This window comes from Medicago sativa, chromosome 8 (genome assembly GCF_051527215.1).
Source record: "Medicago sativa cultivar Bolivia chromosome 8, Bolivia_mono, whole genome shotgun sequence".
Taxonomy (NCBI): Eukaryota; Viridiplantae; Streptophyta; class Magnoliopsida; order Fabales; family Fabaceae; genus Medicago; species Medicago sativa.
In genome coordinates this window covers 15,488,182-15,494,027 of record NC_140756.1, presented here as the reverse complement: position 1 = coordinate 15,494,027, position 5,846 = coordinate 15,488,182, and the positions used below count along the sequence as shown (strand labels likewise).

At 40.7% G+C, this 5,846-nt stretch overlaps 1 non-coding gene across 1 annotated transcript; it reads left to right on the top strand.

Moving 5' to 3' along the window:
* Positions 1-2,354: 2,354 nt before the first annotated feature.
* LOC146897291 (small nucleolar RNA R71) lies at positions 2,355-2,461 on the top strand. The gene has a single exon (XR_015024392.1). It is a non-coding gene; the product is annotated as a small nucleolar RNA R71 (small nucleolar RNA).
* The last annotated feature ends 3,385 nt before the right edge of the window (positions 2,462-5,846 follow it).

Below are 5,846 nucleotides of genomic sequence, written 5' to 3'. Positions count from 1 at the left end.
CAGTGACGGTGCGGGTGGGTATCAATTCATTTTTTTCATTTGCTACCACCGTCATTCCTCCTTTCTTGGGTACCACATGAACTGGACTTACCCATGAGCTATCTGAGATAGGGTAGATCATACCTGCATCTAGTAACTTCAGCACCTCTTTCTTTACCACTTCCTTCATTGTTGGGTTAAGTCTCCTTTGAGGTTGAACCACCGGTTTGTATTCAGCCTCCATGTGTATTTTATGCATGCAATAAGCTGGACTAACACCCTTTAAATCAGAAATGTTCCACCCCAAAGCTCCTTGATTGTCTCTTAACACCCTCATCAATTTTTCTTCTTCCAAAGGTGTCAAGGTATTGCTGATGATTACTGGTTTAGAGGCATCCTTAGTGAGAAAAACATATTTCAAGTGAGAAGGGAGTTCTTTTAATTCTGGATTTTTCTCTCCTTCTCCACTCAAAATAGGGGCATCTATAGAGTTCTTACCCATTAATTCTTCTGTTTTTACCGGACCCAACTCTTGCTTGCTTGCTGCTAGTTGCTTCACACAATCACTTACTTCAAGATCTTCATCATCTTCACCTTTTTCTATAGAATTCACAATTGCACGTTCAAGAGGGTGTGTTGGTTGATGTTCACAAGAGTCATCTTTAACTATTTCTTCAACAATGTCAATCCGGTAACACTTGGGATTTTCATCTTTGTGCTTCATTGCCTCAAAGATATTGAAGACTACCTGCTCCTTATGGAATCTCAACATTAGCTCTCCACGTTCAACATCAATCAAAGCACGACCAGTTGCAAGGAAAGGTCTTCCTAGAATGAGTGGCATGTCTTCATCTTCAGCCATATCTAGGACCACAAAATCTGCTGGGAACACCAAGTCATTAACCTTGACTAGCACATCTTCAAGTATACCGAAAGGGTAAGAGATTGACCGATCAGCTAAAGTAATGGTCATTCTTGTTGGTTTTGGTTCCCCACACTTAAGCTTCTTCATCATTGAAAGAGGCATCAGATTTATACTTGCTCCCAAGTCACATAAAGCTCTTCCAATGTCTACCGGTCCAATTGAACAAGGGATAGTAAAAGCACCAGGATCCTTCAGCTTAGGTGGCAGCTTCTTTTGAAGAATAGCACTACAATTCTCAGAAAGTGCTATGTTCTCATCATCCTTAGGCTCCCTTCTTTTGGTTAACAAGTCTTTCATGAACTTAGCATACAACGGCATTTGATCAAGAGCTTCACCGAAAGGAATATTCACCTGAAGTTGTGAGAAAAGTTGCATGAACTTCTTGAATTGGCCTTCATCCTTTTCTTTCTTCTTCGAAAGGTGAGGGTATGGAAGCTTCACATATGATGGAATAACCTGTGGTTTGTCTCCATCTTTCAAAATTTGACTCTTCGACTTCCTCAAGATTGAATCTTCATCAATTAATCTCTCACTTTTTTCTCCCTCTATTTTTTCCTTCCTTTCGTTTTCAACTACTCCATGATCATTTTCTTTTTCAACTACACCCTCATCATTCTTTTCAACTACATCATTCTCCTCCACCTCTACTACTTCATCAACCTTCTTTGGAGCTTTTGGAACTAAAGGTGTCAAAACCTTTTTGCTCCTCAGTTCAATAGCATTGCAAGACTCATTCTTAGGGTTATCTTTAGTGTTACCTGAGAATCCGCCTTTGTTTTGTTCAGCCAACTGCTTAGCTAATTGCCCCAGTTGAGTTTCAAGCATCTTCCTAGAAGCTTCATTGTTCTTTCTTTCAGCTTCTTGACTCTTCTTCATCTCTTCAAAGTTGCCTTGAGTCATCTTCATGAAGTTCATCATAGTTTCCTCAAGAGCGGATGGCTTCCTTTGTTGTTGTTGAGGAGGAGTTAGCATCTGAGAGTTCAAAGCATTGTTGTTTGAGTAGCTTAGATTTGGATGCTTATTAATGCCTGAATTGTAGTATTGATTCTGCCTTTGATATCCTCCCATGAAGTTAGCTTCTTCACTTGATCCTTCCGGAACACATTCACCGTTTGGATGTTCTTCACCACATAAGTCACATTTGATTGCAGCCACTTGTTGTTGCTTATGAGCCAAAGTGAAGCCTTGAAACTCCTTAGTTAGAGCTTCGATTTGTTTGTTCATAGCTGCTTGGTTAGCAAGGATAGCAGTTTGTTCACTCACCCCAAACACTCCTCTTTCTTTCTTTTTAGCTTGATCACGATACTCATTGCCAGCCATGTTTTCAATTAGAGCTTGAACTTCATGATCAGTTTTACTTTTGAGACTACCTCCCGCGGAAGCATCTAAGAACATTCGAGTGTTTGGTGTTACCCCCTCAGTGAAGATTTGGAGGTATTGCTTCTCGGTGAACTCATGATTAGGGCATCTCTTGAGAAGCAAATTGAATCGCTCCCAAGCATCATACAATGATTCACCTTCTCCTTGCTTGAAGTTAGAGATCTCCATCTTCTTGTCCCAATACTTAGACATAGGGAAGTATTTCTCCAAGAACTTCAGCTCTAACTCTTCCCATGTTTGGACAGTCCCGTTTGGAATTGTTAGCAACCAATCTTTTGCTCTTCCCGTCAAGGTGAAAGGAAACAGCCTTAACTTCTTTTGTGCTTCAGTCACGGTGGCTGGTTGCACACAAAACTCACAGGTTTCAGCAAAACGGCTCAAGTGTTCATGAGGACTCATAGCTTCAGTCCCATCGAATTGCTTGTCCCTCAAACCATTGAGGACAGTTGTCTTGATGTCGAACGCTACGGGGTTAGCTGGTTGAAAAGTGTGGGTCAGTTGACCGCGATGAGTGGCTAACCCGTAGTCTCCAAGCTTAGGTCTTGGTGGTACAACTCCTTCTCCTTCCATAGTTGCAGATTTAGGAGCAGAGATTGTTTCAGATTCCCTTGAGAGTTGCTCCGGTACTTGTTCTCGAACACCCGGTGGAACGGATTGAGCTAACCTTTGCGATCGGACAGCTTTCCGAAGTGCTCTAGCAGTTCTTTCAATCTCCGGATCGTACTCTAAGTCGTCAGAGCTCTGTTTACCTCGCATAAACAGCAAAATACCTTAGTAGCACTGCACAACGCAAAGTAATCAAGTGAATATGAAAACAGAAAAATAAAAATTAAAAACAGAAAATTAAATTGCAAAAACCCTAAACTATAACGTAATTGCCTTGTTGAAATAATTCAACAGTCCCCGGCAACGGCGCCAAAAACTTGATAGAACTCTGGCAAGTGCACCAATAACTATCGAAGTAGTAAAAATATCGTTCCCACGAGGACTGTTTTTAACTTCAATAAGTCAATTTCGTTATATAATTAGGATGTGTAAAAGTTATTTTTGGTTTGCCACTAGGCAGTAAATTTGGTTTGATTTTAAGAAATCAAATAAAAAAGTGAAGAATTGATTAAGAAAATAGGAGAGAAAGATGAGATCAGATCCTTCGAATCCTCTAAGTTCCCCTAATTGGTCTACTGCACCTATTTGTTATGAACCCTCTTCTAGTTTACGATGATTAACAAAATAGCCCTAATCAATCCCTTGAGTTAGGACCCTCTTCTTAAACTACAGCCCCTAATTCCTTAGGTGGTCTAATAATTCTTGAAGGTTTTACCGAACGTTAACCTATTATCACTAACAAACGATTATCTATTCCTAGACTAACCCTATTTATTAGAACAATTCAATTAGGTCTAAGTTGAAAGCCATGGTCAGTGGTCATTCATTCTCACGAAAACAAGTTATATGTGATCAAGATATAAAAAGCATTAAGAACAATTGAATTGAATAAACTAGAATTGAATTCATAAACAAAATAGAGTTTCACAGCAACATGTGTCAATTAGGGTTACAAAGATTCATCTCGGATCTAATCTCTAAGAGATTTAGCTACTCATAATCGAGTTTACAAATAGCATAATCAATGAAATAATTAAAACATACATGAATTGGTAAAAGGATGAAGAAATCGCCCTTCTAGCCGTCTCCGATGTCTCAAAATCGCACTTTGCTCTCCAAAATCGTCACCCTTGTTCTTCAGATTGAGTGCAGTATTTATAGAAGTCATGGGCCTGACCCATCAAAATCGCGCCGCGCCTTGTTAATTGGCGTGCCGCGATTTCCCCTTTACAGGAAGTGTGTATTTTTTGCTTCAAAAATCGCAGCACGGCTTGAAATTGGCGTGGCGCGATTTCCTTCGAACAGACTTCAAATTTTAAGCTTTTTGCACTCCAGAACAGTATAAATTGCATGAGAACTCTATCAAAATGTCACAATAAGTCCCTAATATTACGTAATGACAGAATGTCATCAGCGGGGATTTTAACGCTGTTCGTAGCAGGGAAGAAAGACGTTCTGTGGCAGAGTCTCGAGGGTGGACGGATATTGCTCCGTTCAATTGTTTCATTGAGAACAATTTTTTGTGTGACTTGCCGTTGTGTGGTAGAACTTTTACGTGGTTCAAAGGTGATGGTAACTCGATGAGTAGGATTGTTAGATTTCTTCTTTCTGAGGATTGGTGTTTGAAATGGCCGGATTGTCTCCATGCTGCATAGGTGCGAGGGCTTTCTGATCATTGTGCTTTTATTTTATCGATTGATGCAGAAAATTGGGGACCCAAACCCTCTAGATTTTTGAAATGTTGTTCAGAGGCTAGTGGATTTGCGAATTTCATCAGCACCAAGTGGAGGTCTTTTCAGAATGACGGATGGGGTGGATACGTGTTAAAAGGAAAATTTAAATTGATGAAGTTGGCTCTGAAGGAGTGGCACGGGGCGCACACTCAAAATCACTCTGGGAAAATTGCTTCTCTAAAAGAGCGGCTGGCTGAGTTAGATAGTAAAAGGGAAGTGGAATCGTTGACGGACGCTGAATGTGATGAGTTGCATAGTGTTACAATATATATTCATTCTTTTGCGAGGTTCAGTACTAGTATTGCATGGCACCAGGATAGAAATCAGTGGTTGTCTGAAGGTGATGCGAATTCCAAGTTTTTCCATTCTGTAATGACTAATAGGAGACGTCATAACGCGCTGAGCTCGGTTTTGGTGGATGGAGTGGAGATTGAAGGAGTCCAACCAGTTAGGCATGTCGTCTACTCTCACTTTGCGAATCACTTTCAAAGGCAGAATGTTGTTAGACCGAGTGTTGAAAATCTTAGGTTTCGGTCCATGTCGGTATCAGAAGGAGGAGGCCTCATTATTCCATTTTCGGTTGAGGAAGTGAAGGCGACTGTGTGGGATTGCGATAACTACAAAAGTCCAGGCCCGGATGGCGTCCACTTTGGGTTCATCAAGGAGTTTTGGCCTATCTTAAAAGATGATTTGATGCGGTTTGTTACTGAGTTCCACCGGAATGGCAAGCTGACTAAAGGTATCAATTCTACGTTTATTGCTCTTATTCCAAAAGTTGATAATTTGCGGCGCCTTAATGATTTTCGGCCAATATCTTTGGTGGGGAGTTTGTATAAAATTGTGGCGAAATTGTTGGCAAATCGTCTGAAGATGGTGATTGGTAGTGTTGTGTCTGACTCTCAAACTGCTTTTGTGCAAGATAGACAGATTCTTGATGGTATTTTGATAGCAAATGAGGTGGTTGATGAGGCACGTAGGTGTAGGATTTAAAGTCGACTTTGAAAAGGCGTATGATTTTGTTGATTGGGGATATTTGGATGTCGTTATGGAACGAATGTCTTTTCCTTCTTTATGGAGAAAATGGATTCGAGAGTGTGTTAGTACAGCCACTGCGTCGGTGTTAATGAATGGTAGTCCTACAGAAGAGTTCCGTTTATTTAGAGGTCTTCGGCAAGGGGATCCTCTATCCCCTTTTCTGTTTCTGTTAGCGGCGGAGGGTCTTA